We start from the raw sequence: 24,034 nt of genomic DNA, 5'->3' as shown, positions 1-24,034 counted from the left end.
TTACACCTAATTGACCAATTCTCTCAGCTCCAACCCTCGTCGTCTCTTCACCACCCTTAACTCCCTCCTAAAAGTGCCCCCCGCTCCTACTCCCCCTTCTCTCTCTCCTCAATCACTGGCCGACTATTTCCGCGACAAAGTGCAAAAGATCAACCTTGAGTTCACGACCAAGCCACCACCTCCTCTTCACCCTTTAACCCTCTCCCTCATCCAACCTACCCAGGTCTCTTTCTCCTCCTTCCCTTAGATGACTGAGGATGAAACTTCCCGCCTTCTTTCCTCCTCGAAATGCACCACCTGTTCCTCTGATCCCATCCCCACCAACCTACTCAACACCATCTCCCATACCGTCACCCCCGCCATCTGTCGCATCCTCAACCTCTCTCTCTCCACTGCAACTGTCCCTGACACCTTCAAGCACGCCGTTGTCACACCTCTCCTCAAAAAACCTTCACTTGACCCTACCTGCCCCTCCAACTACCGCCCCATTTCTCTTTTACCCTTCCTTTCCAAAATACTTGAGCGCGCCGTTTATAGCCGCTGCCTTGATTTTCTCTCCTCTCACGCCATCCTCGATCCACTTCAATCCGGTTTTCGCCCTCTGCACTCGACTGAAACGGCACTCTCTAAAGTTTGCAATGACCTGCTCCTGGCCAAATCCAGAGGTCACTACTCCATCCTCATCCTCCTCGATCTTTCCGCCGCGTTTGACACTGTCAATCATGATTTACTTCTTGCCACGCTGTCCTCTTTTGGGTTCCAAGGCCCTGTCCTCTCTTGGTTCTCCTCTTATCTCTCCCACCGCACCTTCAGGGTACACTCCCATGGATCTTCCTCCACTCCCATCCCACTATCTGTTGGAGTTCCCCAGGGATCTGTCCTTGGACCCCTTCTCTTCTCAATCTACACCTCTTCCCTGGGCTTGCTGATCTCGTCTCATGGTTTTCAGTATCACCTTTATGCTGATGACACCCAGCTATACCTCTCCACACCTGACATCACTGCGGAGACTCAGGCCAAGGTATCGGCCTGTTTATCCGACATTGCGGCATGGATGTCCAACCGCCACCTGAAGCTGAACATGTCCAAGACCGAGCTCCTTGTCTTTCCTCCTAAACCCACTTCTCCTCTTCCTCCACTCTCTATCTCTGTTGATAACACCCTCATCCTCCCCGTCCCATCTGCCCGCAACCTCGGAGTCACCTTCGACTCCTCCCTCTCCTTCTCTGCGCATATCCAACAGACTGCCAAGACCTGTCGCTTCTTCCTCCTCAATATCAGCAAAATTCGCCCTTTCCTCTCTGAGCATACCACCAGAACTCTCGTCCACGCTCTCATTACCTCTCGCCTCGATTACTGCAACTTACTCCTCACCGGCCTCCCACTCTGCCATCTATCCCCCCTTCAATCCATTCAGAACGCTGCTGCACGTCTTATATTCCGCCAAAACCGTTATACTCACACCACCCCTCTCCTCAAATCACTTCATTGGCTTCCGATCAGATATCGCATACAATTCAAGCTCCTCCTCCTTACCTACAAATGCACTCAGTCTGCGGCTCCTCACTACCTCTCCACCCTCATCTCCCCTATGTTCCCGCCCGCAACCTCCGCTCACAGGACAAAGCCCTTCTCTCAGTACCCTTCTCCACTACTGCCAACTCCAGGCTCCGCTCATTCTGCCTTGCCTCACCCTATGCCTGGAATAATCTTCCTTTACCCATACGCCATGCCCCCTCCCTACCCATTTTCAAATCTCTGCTTAAAACTCACCTCTTCAATGCTGCCTTCGGCGCCTAACCGCTCGAGAAAAATATAAAATACCCCAATCTATCCACCCTATCAGATTAACTGTTCACTCGTCCTCTAGATTGTTCACTTGTCTTTAGATTGTTCTCTTGTCTTTTAGATTGTAAGCTCTTTGAGCAGGGACTGTCCTTCTATGTTTGAATTGTACAGCGCTGTGTAACCCTAGTAGCGCTTTAGAATGGTTGTTGTTGTTGAGTGTCACAATGTATGATTATCTCCCAGTTGGTGAGATGTCATATGTTTGCGCCCGATGCAAAGAGCTCCTAGCTCTTAGAGAACGTGTCCGTTCTCTTGAGGCTAGAGTAACAGACTTGGTGGATCTGAGGGAGACAGAGAGGTACATAGAGGAGACCTACAGGGATGTTGTAGAGAAGTCCCATCTCCAGTCTAGTAGCCCTTGTGCTACCTTGGAGGAGGGAGGTCTCCTAGAAGGAGAGCATCACCCTGGTGAAGTAGGAAGTACTCCTGTAGCCAGGACCTGCCCACCAGGGGATGTACTATCCTCTCGCACCGAGGATATGTCTTCAAGTGCTGCCTGGGAGGGAAAGGTTAGGACAGCTATTGTAGTTGGTGATTCGATCATTAGGCATATAGATACCTGGGTGGCTGGTGGACGTGAGGATCGCCTGGTGACTTGCCTGCCTGGTGCGAAGGTGGCAGACCTCACGCGTCACCTAGATAGGATTTTAGATAGTGCTGGGGAGGAGTCCGCTGTCTTGGTACATGTGGGTACCAATGACATAGGAAAATGGGGAGAGAGGTTCTGGAAGCCAAATTTAGGATCTTAGGTAGAAAGCTCAAATCCAGATCCTCTAGGGTAGCATTTTCTGAAATGCTACCTGTTCCACGTGCAGGGCCCAAGAGACAGGCAGAGCTCTAGAGTCTCAATGCGTGGATGAGACAATGGTGCAGGGAGGAGGGTTTTAGATTTGTTAGGAACTGGGCAACATTCTGGGGAAGGGGGAGCCTATTCCAAAAGGATGGGCTCCACCTTCACCAGAATGGGACCAGGCTGCTGGCATCGGCATTTAAAAAGGAGATAGAGCAGCTTTTAAACTAGAAATGGGGGGAAGGCCGACAGTCGCTCAAAAGCGCATGGTTCGGGAAAAGGTATCTTGCAAAGATACCTCTCAAACAGGGAAGATACGGTTTCTGGATAGTGAGGTTGCACAACAGACCGTGGTAGACCAGGTGCCCTTAAATACAACTAAAGATCAGACAAAAGATGTCAAATCAATAGTGTCAGTTACTAAGCATCATGCAAATAAGAACAACAAACATACTCTGAAATGTCTATATGCAAATGCTAGGAGTCTAAGATGGGAGAGTTGGAATATATTGCACTAAACGAAAAATTGGATATAATAGGCATTACTGAGACCTGGTGGAAGGAGGATAACCAGTGGGACACTGTCATACCGGGGTACAAAGTATATCGTAGTGATAGGGTGGATCGAATTGGTGGAGGGGTAGCATTGTATGTTAAGGAGGGCCTTGAATCAAATAGATTGAAAATTCTGCAGGACACAAATCACACCTTTGAATCATTGTGGGTTGAAATTCCATATATAAAAGGGAAAAAAATGGTGATAGGAGTGTACTACTGTCCGCCTCGCCAGGATGAGCAGGTAGACACAGAAATGATAAAAGAAATCAGAGACGCGAACAAAATGGGCAATGTGATAATAATGGGTGACTTCAATTATCCAAATATAGACTGGGTAAATGTAACATCGGGACACGCTACAGAGATACAATTCCTTGATGAAATCAAGGACAGCTTTATGGAGCAACTGGTGCAGGAGCCGACGAGAGAAGGAAAAATTCTAGACTTGGTCCTTAGTGGAGCGCATGATCTGGTGAGGGACGTTATGGTACTGTGGCCGCTTGATAACAGTGACCATAATATGATCAGTTTTGATATCGACCTTGAAGTAACTGTACACAGAAAGTCAAATACGTTAGCGTTTAACTTTAAAAAAGGAGACTATGATAAAATGAGAAGAACGGTAAAAAAAAAACTTAGGGGGGCAACTGAGAGAGCAAAAAACTGTACAACAGGCGTGGACGCTGTTCAAAAATACCATCCTGGAGGCCCAGGCCATACATATTCCGCGAATTGGAAAAGAAAGACGGAACTCCAAAAGACAGCCGGCCTGGTTGAAAAGTGAGGTGAAGGAAGCTATTAGGGCTAAAAGAAACACCTTCAGAAAATGGAAGAAGGAACCGTCTGAAAATAACAAGAAGCAGCATAAGGAGTGTCAAAGCAAATGCAAGGCGCAGATAAAGAAGGCCAAGAGGGATTACGAAAAAAAGATAGCATTAGAGGCAAAAAAACATAGTAAAAAAAATTTTCGGTATATTAAAAGCAGGAAGCCGGCAAAAGAATCGGTTGGGCCGCTGGATGACCGAGGGGTAAAAGGGGCGATCAAGAAAGACAAAGACGTAGCGGAGAGACTGAATGAATTCTTTGCTTCGGTCTTCACCGAGGAAGATTTGGGTGGGATACCGGTGTCGGAAATGGTATTTCAAGCGGACGAGTCGGAGAAACTTACTGACTTCACGATAAACCTGGAGGACGTAATGGGGCAGTTCGGCAAACTGAAGAGTAGCAAATCTCCTGGACCGGATGGTATTCATCCTAGAGTACTGATAGAACTGAAAAATGAGCTTGCGGAGCTACTGCTAGTGATATGCAACTTATCCTTAAAATCGAGCATGGTACCGGAAGATTGGAGGGTGGCCAATGTAACGCCCATTTTTAAAAAAGGCTGCAGGGGAGATCCGGGAAATTATAGACGTTGGTGCCGGGGAAAATGGTAGAGGCTATTATTAAAAACAAAATTACACAGCACATCCGAGGACATGGATTACTGAGAACGAGTCAGCACGGCTTTTGTGTGGGGAAATCTTGCCTGACCAATTTACTTCAATTCTTTGAAGGAGTAAACAAACATGTGGACAAAGGGGAGCCGGTTGATATTGTGTATCTGGATTTTCAAAAGGCGTTTGACAAGGTACCTCATGAAAGGCTACAGAGGAAATTGGAGGGTCATGGGATAGGAGGAAATGTCCTATTGTGGATTAAAAACTGGTTGAAGGATAGGAACAGAGAGTGGGTTAAATGGGCAGTATTCACAATGGAGAAGGGTAGTTAGTGGGGTTCCTCAGGGGTCTGTGCTAGGACCGCTGCTTTTTAATATATTTATAAATGATTTAGAGATGGGAGTAACTAGCGAGGTAATTACATTTGTTGATGACACAAAGTTATTCAAAGTCGTTAACTCGCGACAGGATTGTGAAAAATTACAAGAGGACCTTACGAGACTGGGAGACTGGGCGGCTAAATGGCAGATGACGTTTAATGTGAGCAAGTGCAAGGTGATGCATGTGGGAAAAAAGAACCCGAATTATAGCTACGTCATGCAAGGTTCCACGTTAGGAGTTACGGACCAAGAAAGGGATCTGGGTGTCGTCGTCGATAACACACTGAAACCTTCTGCTCAGTGTGCTGCTGCGGCTAGGAAAGCGAATAGAATGTTGGGTATTATTAGGAAAGGTATGGAAAACAGGTGTGAGGATGTTATAATGCCGTTGTATCGCTCCATGGTGCGACCGCACCTTGATTATTGTGTTCAATTCTGGTCACCGCATCTCAAGAAAGATATAGTAGAATTGGGAAAAGGTGCAGCGAAGGGCGACTAAAATGATAGCGGGGATGGGACGACTTCCCTATGAAGAAAGACTAAGGAGGCTAGGGCTATTCAGCTTGGAGAAGAGACGGCTGAGGGGAGACATGATAGAGGTATATAAAATAATGAGTGGAGTGGAACAGGTGGATGTGAAGCGTCTGTTCACGCTTTTCAAAAATACTAGGACTAGGGTGCCATGCGATTAAACTACAGTGTAGTAAATTTAAAACAAATCAGAGAAAATTTTTCTTCACCTAACGTGTAATTAAACTCTGGAATTCATTGCCGGAAAATGTGGTGAAGGCGGTTAGCTTAGCAGAGTTTAAAAAGGGGTTGGACGGTTTCTTAAAGGACAAGTCCATAATCCGCTACTAAACGGACGGAAAAATCCAAAATCCCAGGAATAACTTGTATGGAATGTTTGTACGTTTGGGAAGCTTGCCAGGTGCCCTTGGCCTGGATTGGCCGCTGTCGTGGACAAGATGCTGGGCTCGATGGACCCTTGGTCTTTTCCCAGTATGGCATTACTTATGTACTTATATGCAGGCTAAAAGATGCAAATCCTTATTCAAACCATATGGATGTACAGTGTTAACATCAAAAATAAACTTTTGTTCTGTTTTCACAAGGATTTTGTCCACTTTCCCGCCTCACCTTGAAGGTTTGATTTTACAGATAACAAAAGACTTGTATTCCTCGAATTTGTGACCATGTGCTCTAAGGAATGTTCCACTAGGGGTTTCTCTGAGATTCTTCTCTTGATGACACTTTTATGCTCTATTATTCTTTTATTGAGTGTTCTTTTGGTTTTTCCTATATACATGAGGTTACAAGCATATACAACACAGCTAGATTGTCAGAGAAATCTCTTAAAATGTATGGCTTCTTATTGACAGGGTGAATGATGGATGTAGTTTTGAGATTGACTGGACAGACTGAACATTTACCACAGGGGTAGTGACCAAGGGGAGTAGTCTTCTCATATGTTACATGTTTGTTATAGTCTGATGACACTAGAAAGTCTTTCAAATTCTTACCTCTCCTATAGGAGACAAGTACATAAGTAATGCCATACTAGGAAAAGACCAAGGGTCCATCGAGCCCAGCATCTTGTCCACGACAGCGGCCAATCCAGGCCAAGGGCACCTGGCAAGCTACCCAAACGTACAAACATTCTATACATGTTATTCCTGGAATTGTGGATTTTTCCCAAGTCCATTTAGTAGCGGTTTATGGACTTGTCCTTTAGGAAACCATCCAACCCCTTTTTATCAAAATATCCTTACTTTGAAAAAAGCTTTGTTTGTAGAAAGTGCCAATGTTTTTTCATTATCCTTATAATCTCGTTGGACAGGTGGTTAAATTCTAAGTACAAACCACCCTGTCACCGATTTCCCTTTCTCTTTTCTTTAGTAAATCTTCTCTGGTGTACTGTTCTGCTCTAAGGAACCCATTATTAATACAATGATCAGGATAGCCCCTGGATTTAAAACAGTTTTAAGATCCCTCGCTCTTCCTTTATACATATGTTTGTCCGAACATACTCTCTTAACCCTTAAAAATTGACTAAAGGGAAGATTGTTTTTGAGTGATCTGCTGTGACAACTAGAGAAATGAAGGAGCTTATTGACGTCGGTTGGCTTTCTGTATATGTCTGTATAAAAATTGCCATTTTTCTGGGAGATAAGCATATCTACGAATGGAATGCTAGACATATTCTAATCTGAAATGTATATTTTAATCTTGTATATTAATCCAGTCATAGAAGTTAGTCCGTTTTTACATTGCCTGCCCATATCATGAGTACATCATCTATATACCTCTTCCAAACTAACACATGTTCCTGAAATGGGTGATCTGTCAAAAATATGTTATCAAATCTGGCCATATACAAAATGGCAATTGAAGGAGCCATGGTACAGACTATATCTGTTCCTTTAATTTGTAAATAAAATCTGTTAAAACTATTTCTGCTAGAGAGACTATGAATACTGGGATTTTTCTAAAATGTGAATTCATTCTTTAACTGTCTCTAATAATACCTAATGCAGCATCTTGTAGAATGTTGGTATTCAACGACTCCACATCAAGCGTAACTAATAGGCATTCCTCATTTACTTTGTACTGATTAAAAATATTAATGATGTCGAGTCTTTGACATATGATAGTATTTGAGGTATCCATGGGCTCAAGAATTTATTAAAAAATGGATAGTGGTTCTAGAATGGATTTGTTTCCTGATACAATGGGTTTTCCTAGTGGATTCTGCAAACATTTATATATTTTAGGCAGAAAGTATTTTAGGAGGAAAGGAGAAACAGGGGTGATATGATACAGACGTTCAAATATTTGAAAGGTATTAATCCGCAAACGAACCTTTTCCGGAGATGGGAAGGTGGCAGAACTAGAGGGCATGAAATGAGATTGAAGGGGGGCAGACTCAAAAAAAATATCAGGAAGTATTTTTTTCACGGAGAGAGTGGGTGGATGCTTGGAATGCCCTCCCGCGGGAGGTGGTGGAGAGGAAAACGGTAACGGAATTCAAACATGCGTGGGATAAACATAAAGGAATCCTCCTGTTCAGAAGAAATGGATCCTCAGGAGCTTAGCCAAGTTTGGGTGGCAGAGCTGGTGGTTGGAGGCGGGGCTGGTGGTTGGGAGGTGAGAATAGTGCTGGGCAGACTTATACGGTCTGTGCCAGAGGTGGGGATAGTGCTGGCCAGACTTATATGGTCTGTGCCCTGAAATGACAGTTTACAAATCAAGGTAAGATATACACAAAAAGTAGCACATATGTCTTGTTGGGCAGACTGGATGGACTGTGCAGGTCTTTTTCTGCCGTCATCTACTATGTTATGTTACTATATGTAAAAAGTAAGGTGTCTACTGTTAACAATTCAAATTCTTTTTCCACCTTCTATACCTATCTGTAGAATGGAATCAATGGAGCATTTAATCTCCATTCTACAGATAGGTTTAGAAGGTGGCTACATAACGGGAAAAGAATTTGAATTTTTACCAGTAGAATTTCCACAGACACCTTGCTTTTACATTCTGCCTAAAATACATTAATGTCTGCAGAATCCATCAGGAAACTGGGAAGGTCTGGAACAATTATTGCAGATAGGTAGAGCTAACATATGTGGCATTGAATGGCATGATGAGAAGTGCAGGACCATGGGAAACCCTGTTCAAATCCTGCTGCTTCTCCTTGTGTCTTAGACAAGTCACTTAACCCTCCACTATCTCAGATACAGACTTAGGGCCCTGTCTACTAAGCCATGCTGTAGGCACATTAACTTTGTTGAGTGTGTGTTTATCTTTTGTTTTTTCCATGCTCATTCAAGTTTCCTGGATTGTGTTTTTAGCTTTTTCAGTTCATCGTTGAACCATGGTATCGAGTTAAGTTTATGTGAAGTTCTTGTTCGTAAGGGTGCTATTTCGTCTAGTATGCATTTGCATCTTTTATCCCGTTCCAAGAGGTAGTATATGGAGTCTGTGCTGTCCATTCATTGTTGTATATCTGTTGCCAGAATGTTTTCGTGTCTACCTGACCTCTGGCTTTAAGATTAATATGGGGAAATCTTAGGCTCTGAATATTACTGTCTCTGAGGAACAAGTAGATAGGGTGAAGACCAACTTTTCCTTTCATTGGGCGAAAAAGTTTATTTGTTACTTAGGGGTTAACTTGACATGCAGTCTAACTGATCTGTATGAGGTAAATTTCCTTGGGAAATTGTGTGAGATGTTTTTAGAATTGGATCGGTGGGAGGGATTGACAATTTCTTGGCTGGGCCGTATTAATGCGGTTAAGATGATCTTGCTTCCTAAGCTGCTTTTTCTTTTTATGGCTCTTCCTATCTCCTTACCTGATCAGTTTTTCCAGGGCTTGCAGCGAACGTCTTTTCCTTAATCTGGAGAAGGAGGCTGTCGCTCTGTGGTCGTGACCACCCTCAGACTTACCTATTTCTGGGGTCAGCATCTGTGCTGGCTTCTGTCTGTTTCTGTGTTAGTCTTTGTCTCTGTCTCTGTGCTGACTGCTTCACTGACCTCACCTGTGTGGGCTATGCCTCTCTGAGGAGCCAGCATCTAAGATGGCTCCCGCTTGTTTTGTGCCAGCTTCCAAGATGGCTCCTGCCTGTTCTTCCTATGTGTTCCAAGCCTCTCCTTGGTGTGTGTGTGTTCCCTGCTCCTGTCCTGCAGTAGGTGACATCAGTGAGAGCCTTCATAAGGAAATGCTGTGCTTGCATTCAGGGCCTTTGCATAGTAAGTAAGAGTGTTATGCCAAAAGGTCAGGTTAGTGAGTGTACTGTTGCGCTGCCACATAGCCTGTCTCTGGGGCTCTTGCACATCTGCTTATTGTGTCTGTGGACTGCTAGTCCTTCCGTGTGGGCTCTTGCCCCTCTGCTTGTGTGCCTGTGGACTGCTAGTCCTTCTGATGCTCCACTCTGTGTTTGGAGCCACTGAATCTTCAGCCTTTGTGGGTTCCCTGTCTGTGTTGGGAGCTGCTGAAGCTTCAGCATGTGTTTGATCCCTGTCTGTGTTTGGAGCTATTTAGCTTCCAGCCTTTGCTTGTTCTCTGTGGGTGGTTGTTAGCTCCGGAAGCTTCAGCCATTGCCCTGACCTCTGCTAGTGCCTGGTTTATTTTCTGCCTGCTGCCTGTCTCTGACTATTGCCTGAACCCAGATATTCTCTGCTTGCTGCCTGTCTCTGACTATTGCCTGAACCCAGATATTCTCTGCTTGCTGCCTGTCTCTGACTATTGCCTGAAACCCAGATTTCTCTGCTTGCTGCCTGGTCTCTGACTATTGCCTGAACCCAGATATTCTCTGCTTGCTGCCTGTCTCTGACTATTGCCTGAACCCAGATATTCTCTGCTTGCTGCCTGTCTCTGACTATTGCCTGAACCCGGATATTCTCTGCTTGCTGCCTGTCTCTGACTATTGCCTGAACCCGGATATTCTCTGCTTGCTGCCTGTCTCTGACGGTAGTCTGAACCCGGATACTCTCTGTGTCCTTCTACCTAGCTTGTACATATGTCCTGACCCCTGCTTCTGCCCAGCTTATGTGTAGTACCCTGTATCCTGCCTCTGCCTAGCTATGTGTGTATATCTTGAGTGTATTTCCTGACTCCTGCCTCTGCCTAGCTAGTGTGTAATATCTTGAGTGTATTTCCTGAATCCTGCCTCTGCCTAGCTAGTGTGTATATCCTGAGGGTATATCCTGAATCCTGTCTCTGCTAGCCGTTGTGTACGTCTTGTCCCTTGGTCTGTCTTGTCTTTCTGGCTTAGTGGCTGCAAGCAGCTTTCAGTCCTAATCTAGTTTAGTTCTGTGCCTAGCTGCCCTCGTGTTTCCCAGACCCGGAGTGGGTTCCTCTGGATCTTCAGTTCCTGCTCTGTCCTACAAGTCCTGCTGGCCACCCGCACTCTGGAGCTCAACTCCGGAGGAACGGTGGTCAAGCGCAGGTGAAGCTGTCCTATTCTGCCTGTTCTAGTTGCCTGCCTTTGTTACTACTCCAGTCCCGAGTTCCAGTCCTGCTCTTCCTTGTATCCAGTTCCAGGGTTGGTCTTGCTGCCTCTGCGCTCCTCGGCAGTGGTCCAAGGGCTCACGATTTCCGGTCCTGACAGAGGCCACCGAGAGTGCAAAGGAAGGTGATCTACCAAATGCGTACACATGTGGGGATAGGTGTTCCTTCCTTTGTAGACTATTATCAAGCTGTTCACCTCCAAATTCTATCAGATTGGCTCTGGGGAACAGGGAAGATCTGGCAGTCCCTTGAGCTGACATGGCTTGCTCTTTTTCCACTGAAAGCTATCCCTTGGCTGCCAGATCAGCTTTTGCGGAAGATTGCCTGCAGTGCTCCACCACTCCTCTGTTGGCCCTTGCTGGTTTAGAGCCTTTCCTCATAGGGAAGTTATCCCATCCCCTTTATCATCTTTGTGGCCCTTCTCTGCACCTTTTCTAATTCCACTATATCTTTCTTGAGATACGGTGACCAGAATTGAACACAATATTCGAGGTGCGGTCGCACCATGGAGCGATATAAAGGCATTATAACATCCTCGTTTTTATTTTCCATTCGTTTCCTAATAATACCTAACATTATAGTTGCTTTCTTTGCCATAGTAGCACACTGAGCAGAGGGTTTCAAAGCATCGTCAACGATGACTCCTAGGTCCTTTTCCTAGTCAGTGACTCCTAATGCGTAACATTGCATCACGTATCTATATTTCATGTTCCTGTTTCCCACATGCATCACTTTGCACTTGCTCACATTAGACATCATCTTCTATTTCGATGCCCAGTCTTCCAGTCTCATAAGGTCATCTTGCAATTTTTCACAATCCTCTTGCATTTTAAGAACTTTTTAATTTGCCGACTACACAAAGTTATTACATTACTTCACTAATTATTCATATATCTAGATCATTTATAAATATGTTAAAGAGCAGCGGTCCCAGCACTGATCCCTCAGAAACCCCACTATCTACCCTTCTCCATTGAAAATAGTTAACATTTAACCCTACCTCTCTGTTTTCTGTCCCTTAACCAATGTTTAATCCATAATAGGACACTACCTCCTATCCTGTGACATTCTAATTTCCTCTTGAGTCTTTCATGAGGTACTTTGTCAAACGCCTTTTGAAAATCCAGACATTACAATATCGACTGGCTCACCTTTATCCACATGTTCGTTCACCCCTTTCAAAGGAATGTAGTAGATTGGTGAGGCAAGATTTCCCTTCACTAAATCCATGTTGGCTTTGTCTCAGTAATCCATGCTTATGTATATTTTCTGTAATTTTGTTCTTTATAATAGTCTCTACCATTTTGCCCGGCACCGACGTCAGGCTCACCGGTCTGTAATTTCCCAGATCACCACTGGAACCCTTTTTAAAAATCATCATTACCATGCTTGATTTACAAAATAAATTACATATAAATAACAATAGTTGTGCAAGTTCATTTTTCAATTCTATCAATACTCTGAGATGTATACCATCCTGTCCTGGGATTGGCTACACTTCAATTTGTGAAATTGCCCCTTTACATCTTCCAGGTTTACAGAGATTGGATTCAGTTTCTCTGACTCGTCAGCACTGAATAGCATTTCTGGCACTGGTATCTCTCCCACATCTTCCTCAGTGAAGACCAAAGCAAAGAATTCATTTAATCTCTCTGCTATGGCCATGTCGTTCATGAGTGTCTTGCAGTCCAACAGATGCTTTTAATTTACTAAAAAAGTTTTAATTATGCGTTTTTCCCTTCAACGCAGTCTTCTTTTCAAAGTCTCTCTTTACCTTCCTTTCAGTGCTTTGCATTTGACTTCCCATTCTTTTTGCTGTTTACTATTATTTTCAGTTGGATTGTTCTTCTATGTTATGAAGTATTTTCTTTTAGCTCTAATAGCTTCCTTCACCTCACTTTTTAACCATGCCGGCTGTCGTTTAGTCTTCCTTCTTCCTTTTTTTAATATATGGAATATATTTGGCCTGAGTTTCCAGGATGGTATTTTTGAACAGCATCCATGCCTGATGTAAATTTTTGACCTTTGCAGCTGCTCCTCTAAGTTTTTTTTTTTTTTTTTTTTTTACCGTTCTTCTCATTTTATTTTAGTCTCCTTTTTTAAAGTTAAATGCCAACATATTGGATTTCCTGTGTGTACTTACTCCAGAGCTCATATCAGATCTGATCATGTTATGATCACTGATATCAAGATGCTCCAGCACCATTACCTCCTGCACCAGATCACACGCTGCACTAAGGTCTACGTCTAGAATTGTTCCTCCTCTTGTTGGCTCCATAAAGCAGTCCTTAATTCCATCAAGGAATTTCACCTCTCTAGCATTCACTGATGTTACATAAATCCAGTCAATATTGAGATCATTTAAATTGCCCATTATTATCGTAGGGATTCCAAGATGTGTTTCATAAACTGTACAATTTTTAGTCTATTCGATTGAAGTCCTTTCTTAACATATACAATTCCACCCCTCCTGTATCACTGCGATATAATTTGTATCCTGGTATGACAGTGTCCCACTGGTTATCCTTCTTCCACCAGGTCTCAGAAATGCCTATTTTGTCTATTTTTTCATTTAGTACAATATATTCTAAGTCTCCCATTTTGTTTTGTAGTCTTCTGGCGTTTGCATATAGACATTTCAAAACTGTTGTTGCTCCTGTTTACATCTTGTTCAGCAGTTCACAGTGATAATGTGCAGTCTTGAAAATCTGTCTGCTTTTTTTTAAAGACACCTGGGGGCTCATTTTCAAAGCACTTAGCCTTCCAAAGTTCCATAGAACTTTGGAAGGCTAAGTGCTTTGAAAATATGCCTACTGGTCTACTTTGCTCTCTATTGCAACCTCACTATCAGGATGCCCTGTCTTCCCTGTTATGGTGATATCTTTGAAAGAAATCTTATTCCAAACCATGCACTTTTGACCGATTGTGGAACTTCCCCCAGTTTTTAGTTTAAAAATTGCTCTATGAGATCTACCTGTACCGGAAATGGTTTTCAATTGTGACGATGCAGAGGAACTGAATGAAATCTTGGTGTACCACCTGGACCAGATGGCATACTCCCCAGGGTACTGAAAGAATTCAAACATGAAGTTGCTGATCTGTTGTTAGTGATCTGTAACCTTTCGTCAAAATCATCCATAGTACCTGAAGATTGGAGGGTAGCCAATGTATTGCCGATTTTTTAAAGAGTTCCAGGGGTGATCGAGGAAATTACAAACCGGTAAGCCTGACATCAGTGCTGGGTAAAATAGTGGAAACTATTATAAAGAATAAAATTACAGAACACATAGATAAACACGGTTTAATGGGACAGAGTCAACATGGATTCAGCCAAGGGAAGTCTTGCCTCACTAATTTCCTTCCTTTCTTTGAAGGCGTAAATAAACGCGTGGATAATGGTAAGCCAGTTTATGTAGTGCATCTAAATTTTCAGAAAGCTTTTGACAAAATTCCTCATGAGAGACTCCTGAGAACATAAAAAGTCATGGGATCGGAGGCAGTGTCCTTCTGTGAATTAGAAATGTGTTATTGGACAGAACACAGAGCTTAGAGTTAAATGGCCATTTGTTTTCAATGGAGGAGGATAAATAGTGGAGTGCCACAGGGATCTGTACTGGGACTGGTGCTTTTTAATATATTTATAAATAATTTGGAAAACAGATAAGAAGTGTGGTGATTACATTTGCAGATGACACACAACTATTCAAAGTTGTCAAAACACATGTGGATTGTGAAAAATTGCAGGAAGACCTCAGGAAACTGGAAGACTGGGCATCCAAATGGCAGATAAAATTTAATGTGGACAAATGCAAAGTGATGTATATTGGGAAGAATAATCCGAATCATAGTTGCCTGATGCTAGGGTCCTGCATAAGTACATAAGTATTGCCATACTGGGACAGACCAAAGGTCCATCAAGCCCAGCATCCTGTTTCCAACAGTGGCCAATCCAGGCCACAAATATCTGGCAAGATCCCAAAAAAGTACAATACATTTTATACTGCTTATCCCAGAAATAGTGGATTTTCCTCAAGTCCAATTTAATAATGGTCTATGGACTTTTTCTTTAGGATGCCGTCCAAACCTTTTTAAAACTGTGCTAAACTAACTGCCTTTACCACATTCTCCGGAAACGAATTCCAGAGTTTAATTACACGTTAAGTGAAGAAAACTTTCTCTGATTGATTTTAAATTTACTACTTTGTAGCTTCATTGCGTGCCCCCTAGTCCTAGTACTTTTGGAAAGCATAAACAGACGCTTCACATCTACCCGTTCAACTCCACTCATTATTTTATAGATCTCTATCATATCTGCCTTAAGCCACTTTTTCTCCAAGCTGAAGAGCCCCAGCCGCTGTAGCATTTCCTCATGGGAAGTCGTTCCATCCCCTTTATCATTTTCGTCGCCCTTCTCTGCACCTTTTCTAATTCCACTATCTTTTTTTTGAAATGCGGCGACCAGAATTGAACGCAATATTCAAGGTGCGGTCGCCACCATGGAGCGATACAAAGGGATTATAATGGCCTCATTTTTGTTTTCCATTCATTTCCTAATAATACCTAACATTCTCTTTGCTTTCTTAGGCCGCAGCAGCACACTGAGCAGAAGGTTTCAACGTATCATCAATGATGACACCTAGATCCCGTAACTCCTAAGATGGAACCTTCCATGACGTAGCTATAATTCGGATTCCTCTTTCCCACATGCATCACTTTGCAGTTGCTCACAGTAAATGCCATCTGCCATTTAGTTTCCCAGTCTCGTAAGGTCCCCTTGTAATTTTCACAGTCTCCTGCGATTTAACAACTTTGAGTAACTTTGTGTCATCAGCAAATTTAATTACCTCACTAGGTACTCCCATCTCTAGGTCATTTATAAATATGTTAAAAAGCAGAGGTCCCAGCACAGAGCCCTGGAAACCTCACAAACTACCCTTCTCCAATGAGAATACTGACCAAAAGACAGCCGGTTTGGTTGAAAGTGAGGTGAAGAAAGCTATTAGGGCTAAAAGAAACACCTTCAGAAATGGAAGAAGGATCCGTCTGAAAATAAGAAGCAACATAAGGAGTGTCAAGCAAAATGCAAGGCACAGATAAAGAAGGCCAAGAGGGATTAAGAAAAAAAGATTGCATTAGAGGCAAAAAAACATAGTAAAAATCTTTTTCGGTATATTAAAAGCAGGAAGCCGGCAAGAGAATCGGTTGGGCCGCTGGATGACCGAGGGGTAAAAGGGGGGCGATCAAGGATGACAAAGACGTAGCGGAGAGATTAAATGAATTCTTTGCTTCGGTCTTCACCGAGGAAGATTTGGGTGGGATACCAGTGTGGGAAATGGTATTTCAAGCGGATGAGTCACAGAAACTTACTGAATTCACGGTAAACCTGGAGGACGTTGTCAGGATTGCAGGAGGTCAAAATTATTGCTGGACATACTTATATTAATATGAAATCAGTTTGACAATATTAAACCACCTTCTGACCTCTGATAACTCTCCCCCTCTCCTGCAGGAACCATTGAGGATGAAATGGGCCAAATGGTGCTCAGAGAGGCCTGATAGCCCTTTGGTTTCTCAATTACTCTTGATTAACATACCTTTTGTTCCATCTGGGAGCAGGGCTTCAGAGCAACCAAAGCTAGACAGTGTGGCTCCAGGACAACCTGGGAAAATTGTCACCTTTCCTGACTTCAGAAAGTATCTGGAGTTCTGTAAAGGAAATAACTGGGAAAGAGAAGTTTTTGATCTCTCTCTGCTCCTGTTCCCTCTCAGTTCTTATTAGGTATAAAGCAGAGCTTACTAGGGCTCTCCCGCTCTCTCTGTGTCTTTCTCTGTGCAGCAGAGCACAGAGCTCAGCTTGGGGTCTACTGCCCCCCTCTCTCTGTCCCCGAGCACTTCTCTGTGTCCAGGGCACTAGGTCTCCCTCTTTCTTTCTCCCTGCAGCAGAGGGCACGGGGACTCTGCTGGGCTGTCTTTGTTTCTTCTTCTTCTTTCTCTGCACACCTCCATCTTTAGCCACCAGAGCACCCTTCTCAGACAGCTCTAGTCCAAGGTTTCTTTCTTCCTATGAACAAACACCCTATCCTTTCTTTCTCCCTCCCTCTAAATACACACCCCAAGACAGCTTGTACCCTTTTTCCTGTAGTAAGTGCTGTGAGCCAATACATATATGCAAATATAATATACTTTATATATCCAAATCTGTGTGGATTGCGTATTCTTTGGGAACCCACTGCCTCTGTGAAGTGGACTCCGGGACCACCCTAGACAACGATAGCTGACAGACGTAATGGGGCAATTCAGCAAACTGAAGAGTAGCAAATCTCCTGGACCAGATGGTATACATCCTAGAGTACTGATAGAATTGAAAAATGAGCTTGCGGAGCTACTGTTAGTGATATGCAATTTATCCTTAAAATCTGGTGTGGTACCGGAAGATTGGAGGGTGGCCAATGTAAAGCTGATTTTTTAAAAAGGTTCCATGGGAGATCCGGGAAATTATAGATCGGTGAGTCTGACTTCGGTGCCGGGGAAAATAGTAGAGGCTATTATTAAAAACAAAATTACAGAGCCACATCCAAGGACATGAATTACTGAGACCAAGTCAGCACGGCTTTAGTGTGGGGAAATTTTGTCTGACCAATTTACTTCAATTCTTTGAAGGAGTAAACAAACATGTGGACAAAGGGGAGCCGGTTGATATTGTGTATCTGGATTTTCAAAATGTGTTTGATAAGGTACCTCATGAAAGGCTACAGAGGAAATTGGAGGGTCATGGGATAGGAGGAAATGTCCTATTGTGGATTAAAAACTGGTTGAAGGATAGGAAACAGAGAGTGGGGTTAAATGGGCAGTATTCACAATGGAGAAGGGTATTTAGTGGGGTTCCTCAGGGGTCAGTGCTAGGACCGCTGCTTTTTAATATATTTATAAATGATTTAGAGATGGGAGTAACCAGCGAGATAATTAAATTTGCTGATGACACAAAGAGTTATTCAAAGTCGTTAACTCGCGACAAGATTGTGAAAAATTACAGAAGGACCTTACAAGACTGGGAGACTGGGCGGCTAAATGGCTGATGACGTTTAATGTGAACAAGTGCAAGGTGATGCATGTGGGAAAAAAGAACCTGAATTATAGCTACATCATGCAAGGTTCCACGTTAGGAGTTACGGACCAAGAAAGGGATCTGGGTGTCATCGTTGATAATGCACTGAAACCTTCTGCTCAGTGTCCTGCTGCGGCTAGGAAAGCGAATAAAATGTTGGGTATAATTAGGAAAGGTATGGAGAACAGGTGTGAGGATGATATAATGCCGTTGTATCGCTCCATGGTGCGACCGCACCTTGAGTATTGTGTTCAATTCTGGTCGCCGCATCTCAAGAAAGATATAGTAGAATTGGAAAAGGTGCAGCGAAGGGCGACAATAATGATACATTTAGGAATCTTCAGGCTATTGACTCTTCTACTCTGTCCTCCAATGTTTCAAATCTCTTCTCTACCACTATGTTATCCAAGTCTGTCAATGAGGCTGTCTCTTCCTATAATACTATTCTCTCCTCTGCTCTGGATACTCTTGCTCCTCTCATTCCCTGTTCTGTAAAACTTACCAAACCCTAACCTTGGCCGACCTCTAGAATCAGCTACCTACATTCCTGTGCCTGCTCTGCCGAACGCCTTTGGCTGAAATCCCTTGCCCATGCTGACTTCATACATTTCAAATTCTTGCTGACCTCCTTCCAGTCTGCTCTTTTACATCCAGTTGACTAATTCTCTTTGCTCAAACCCTCGTCGTCTCTTTGCCACACTGAACTCTCTCCTCAAAGTGCCTTCACCTCCAACCTCCCCTTCACTTTCCCCCCAGACTCTGGCTGAGATCTTTCATGATAAGGTTCACAAATTAAACTTGAATTCTCAACCAGGTCACCTCCACCTCTCCTTCCCTTAGTCCATTCTCTCAACCCTCCAACCCCTGCCTCCTTTTCTTCCTTTTCTGAAATCACTGAAGAGGAAACTACACATCTTCTTTCCTCCTCGAAACTAACTACCTGTTCCTCTGATCCTATTCCCACCCATCTACTTAACACTATCTCTCCTACTGTCATTCCATTTATCTGTCATATCCTCAATCTTTCATTGGCCACTGCGACTGTTCCTGATGGCTTCAAACATGCCATAGTCACACCACTCCTTAAAAAACCTTCATTGGACCCTACCTGTCCTTCTAACTATCGCCCTATCTCCCTCCTCCCTTTCCTATCCAAGATACTTGAACGTGCCGTTCACCGCCGTTGCCTTTTCTTTCATCTCAAGCTATTCTTGATCCACTTCAATCTGGCTTTCGCTCCCTTCATTCAACTGAAACAGCGCTTGCTGAAGTCTCCAATGATCTGTTCCTAGCCAGATCCAAAGGTCTTTCTTCTATCCTCATCCTTCTCGATCTATCTGCTGCTTTTGACACTGTTGATCACAGCCTACTCCTTGATACGCTGTCCTCACTTGAATTTCAGGGCTCTGTTCTTTCCTGGTTTTCTTCTTATCTCTCCCAGCGTACCTTTAGTGTATACTCTAGTGGGTCCTCTTCTACTTCTATCCCACTGTCAGTTGGTGTACCTCAGGGATCTGTCCTGGGACCTCGTCTCTTCTCCATCTATACTTCTTCCCTTGGTACTCTGATCTCATCTCATGGTTTTCAGTATCATCTTTACGCTGATGACTCCTAGATCTACCTCTCCACACCAGAAATCTCAGCCGAAATCCAGGCCAAAGTATCAGCCTGCCTGTCTGACATTTCTACCTGGATGTCTCAGCGCCATCTGAAACTTAACATGACCAAGACTGAGCTTCTTATCTTTCCCCCTAAACCAACCTCTCCTCCTCACCCATTCGCTATTTCTGTGGATAACACTCTCATCCTTCCTGTCTCATCAGCTCGTAACCTTGGGGTCATCTTCGACTCCTCCCTCTCCTTCTCTGCACATATTCAACAGACTGCTAAAACCTGTTGTTTCTTTCTCTATAATATCAGCAAAATTCGCCCTTTCCTTTCTGAGCACACTACCAGAACCCTCATCCACGCTCTTATCACCTCTCGCTTAGACTATTGCAACTTGCTTCTCACAGGTCTCCCACTTAGCCATCTCTCTCCCCTTCAATCTGTTCAAAATTCTGCTGCACGACTAATATTCCGCCAGGGCCGTTATGCACATATTAGCCCTCTCCTCAAGTCACTTCACTGGCTTCCTATCCGTTTCCGCATACAGTTCAAACTCCTCTTATTGACCTATAAGTGCATTCACTCTGCAGCTCTTCAGTATCTCTCCCTACATTCCTCCCTGGGAACTCCGTTCACTGGGTAAATCTCTCATATCTGCACTCTTCTCCTCCACTGCTAACTCCAGACTCCGTTCCTTTTATGTTGCTGCTCCATATGCCAGGAATAGACTTCCTGAGCCGGTACATCAAGCTCCATCTCTGACCATCTTCAAATCTAAGCTAAAAGCCCACCTTTTTGATGCTGCTTTTAACTCCTAACCCTTGTTCACTTGTTCAGAACCCTTATTTTATCATCCTCATTTTAACATTCCCTTATCTCTTGTTTGTCCTGTTTGTCTGTCCTAATTAGATTGTAAGCTCTGTCGAGCAGGAACTGTCTCTTCATGTTCGAGTGTACAGCGCTGCGTACGTCTAGTAGCGCTATAGAAATAAGTAGTAGTAGACGACTTCCCTATGAAGAAAGACTAAGGGAGGCTAGGGCTTTTCAGCTTTGAGAAGACGGCTGAGGGGAGACATGATGGAGATATATAAAATAATGAGTGGAGTGGAACAGGTAGATGTGAAGCGTTTGTTCATGCTTTCCAAAAATACTAGGACTAGGGGGCATGCGATGAAACTACAGTGTAGGTAATTTAAAACAAATAGGAGAAAATGTTTCTTCACCCAACGCATAATTAAACTCTGGAATTCGTTGCCGGAGAACGTAGTGAAGGCGGTTGGCTTGGCAGAGTTTAAAAAGGGGTTGGACAGTTTTCTAAAGTACAAATCCATAGACCGCTACTAAATGGACTTGGGAAAAATCCACAATTTCGGGAATAACATGTATAAAATGTTTGTACGTTTGGGTAGCTTGCCAGGTTCCCTTGACCTGGATTGGCCGCTGTTGGGGACACGATGCTGGGCTCGATGGACCTTTGGTCTTTTCCCAGTATGGCATTACTTATGTACTTATGACGATTTAACCCTATTCTCTGTTTTCTCTCTTTTAACCTGTTTTAAATCCACAATAGAACACTACCTCCTATCCCGTGACTCTCCAATTTCCTATCTGGAATCTTTCATGAGGTACTTCGTCAAATGCCTTCTGAAAATCCAGATACACAATATCAGTCGGCTCACCTTTATCCATACCTGTTTGTTCACCCCTTCAAAGATTAGGAGTGAGCACTAAAGAAAAAGATCTAGGTGTCATTGTAGACAATATGATGAAATCTTATGCTCAGTGTGCGGCAGTAGTCAAGAAAGCAAACAGGATACTAAGAATTATTAGGAGAGGGATGCAAAATAAGACCAAGAATATTATAATACTTCTTTATCTTTCCATGGTGCAAACTCACCTTGAGTATTATGTTTAATTCTGGTCACCATATCTCATAAAAGATATAACAGAATTTGAAAAGGCTCAAAGAAGAGTGACTAAAATGATGAAGGGGCTAGAACACCTCCCATCTGAGAAAAGATTAAGGAGGAAGAGATGGCCGAGGCTGATTATGATTAAGGTTTATAAAATCCTGAGTGGTGTAGAACAGGTAGAAGTGAATTGATTTTCAATCTTTTAAAAAGTACAGAGACACTCGATGAAATTGAATGCAAATATTTTTAAAACAAATAGGAGGAAATATTTTTTTCACTTAAGGAATAGATAAGGTCTGGAACTTGCTTCCAGAGGATGCGGTAATGGCAGTTGGCATATCTGGGTTTCAAAAAGATTTGGACAAGTTCCTGGAGGAAAAGTCTGTAGTCTGTTATTGAGATGGACATTGAGGAAGCCACTGCTTGCCCCGGGATTGATAGCATGGAATGTTGCTACTAATTGGGCTTTTGCCATGTACTTGTGACCTGTATTTGCCACTATTGGAAGCAGGATACTGGGCTAGATGGACCATTGGTCTGAACCAATATGGCTGTTCTTATGAATTAGGAAAGCAACAAAGATGAGAGATGGGCAGTGAAACAAAGTAGGCCACTGGGACCATGGCTTGACCAAATCTTTGCTCACACTGTATTGGAAGCAATGGAGCAGAAACAGAAGTTGGTTTATTGGCCCCTCACCCAAACCAAAAAGAATTTCACTGCCCCTGAACAGTTTTTGGCAATTTGGAAGCTAACTAGTCAATGCTAATCCAAATGAATTGGAGAGTCGGGTATCAACTGTAGAAGTCAAAGCTGGCACAATGCAGTGTAAAGAGGTTTGCCTGGAGCAGTGTAGAATTAAGTCTCTGCAAATTCAACACAGGCTGAGAAATTGAAAGCATAAAGATTTCCTAGTAGATGAGAAGTAGGAATGGAACCATATAGTAGAATCAAAAGTAAAAATGGTAGTACAAAACTGAGAGATACTGCTGATTAGTGGAAGTAGAATGTGATAGTATGGGATGCAAGCTCAGCAGCTCCTGCATTAATACTATAATGCCTATGTATGACGCCATGGTGCAACCGCACCTTGAGTATTCAGTTCTGGCCGCCGTATCTTTCAAAAAAGATATAGTGGAATTAGAAAAGATTCAAAGAAGAGCTACCAAAATGATAAAGGGGATAGAACTCCTCGAGTTTGAGGAAAGGCTAAAGAGGTTAGGGCTGTTCTGCTTGGAAAAGAGATGGATGAGGGGAGATATGATTTGAGGTCTACAAAATCCTGAGTGGTGTAGACTGAGTTCAAGTATATCAATTTTTTTACTCATTCCAAAAGTACAAAGACTAGGAGACACTCAAGGAAGTTATATGGAAATGCTTTTAAAACAAGTAGGAGGAAATAATTTTTCACTGAACGAATAGCTAAGCTCTGGAACTCTTTGCCGGAGAAGGTGGTAACAGCAGTTAGCATATCTGGGTTTAAAAAAGGTTTGGAAAGGTTCCTGGAGGAAAAGTTCATAGTCTTGCTATTGAGACAAACATGGGGAAGCTACTGCTTGTCCTGGGATTTGAAGCATGGAATATTGCCACGATTTGTGTTTGTGCCAGGTGCTTGTGACCTGGCTTGGCCACTGTTGGAAACAGGATACTGGGCTAGATGGACCATTGGTCTAACCCAGTATGGCTACTCTTATGTTCTTATGACTGGCAAGAAGTTCCAGTCATTGCACAGTCACGATGCCCTGTTGCAGGTCAAAGATACACAGAGATTGGTATGTAGGAAGAGCTGAAGATTGTTATACTATAATGCTTTTGGTTAGATGGGGGTTCTCAATCCAGTCCTCAGGACACACCTATCCAATCAGGTTTTCAGGATACCCACAATTAATATGTATAAGACAGATATGTGGGTACCCTGACAGGCTAGGTGCTTCCCAAGGTCTGGGTTGAGAACCACTGGATTAGAGTAAGGGTCAGAAGGTTAAACAAGAAGGGTAGTGTAGGTCAGATTTTAAAACAGGCCTTTGTGCATGTCTCTTTTGTCAAACATCAAAGAGAAAGTAAAAGGGTAAAAAGTTGGAAGAACCCATGGTGACTATGACTAAAGGCAGGCTTGTAGTGCTCTACCTTCAGTAGAAGTTGGTTTCAAATGGAGGAAGAGGAAAAATGGCTGCGTTAACATGACCAAACTTTATTCTTTTGAGGTTTAATTAGTGGATAAGGATTTTTTTTAAAGGATGTTAAACAGGTGAGGATTTGTGTTTTCATCTTAGAAGTGATATGTTATTACTTGTAATGAAATATAAGGAGATAGCATAAAAGACAAGATAACCGTTTACAAAAGTGGTCAGAGAGAGGATTTCAGCCTGAAAACAAAGGT

At 43.2% G+C, this 24,034-nt stretch overlaps 1 protein-coding gene across 5 annotated transcripts in view; it reads left to right on the top strand.

The window, feature by feature from the left end:
• The window catches only part of CASC4 (cancer susceptibility 4), a 227,730-nt gene that overhangs the window by 149,388 nt on the left and 54,308 nt on the right, over nt 1-24,034 (top strand). The gene's annotated exons all lie outside the window — the stretch shown is intronic.

This window comes from Microcaecilia unicolor, chromosome 1 (genome assembly GCF_901765095.1).
Source record: "Microcaecilia unicolor chromosome 1, aMicUni1.1, whole genome shotgun sequence".
NCBI lineage: Eukaryota > Metazoa > Chordata > Amphibia > Gymnophiona > Siphonopidae > Microcaecilia > Microcaecilia unicolor.
The sequence above is the reverse complement of the archived record's forward strand: the minus strand, read 5'-3'. Positions and strand labels throughout refer to the sequence as shown.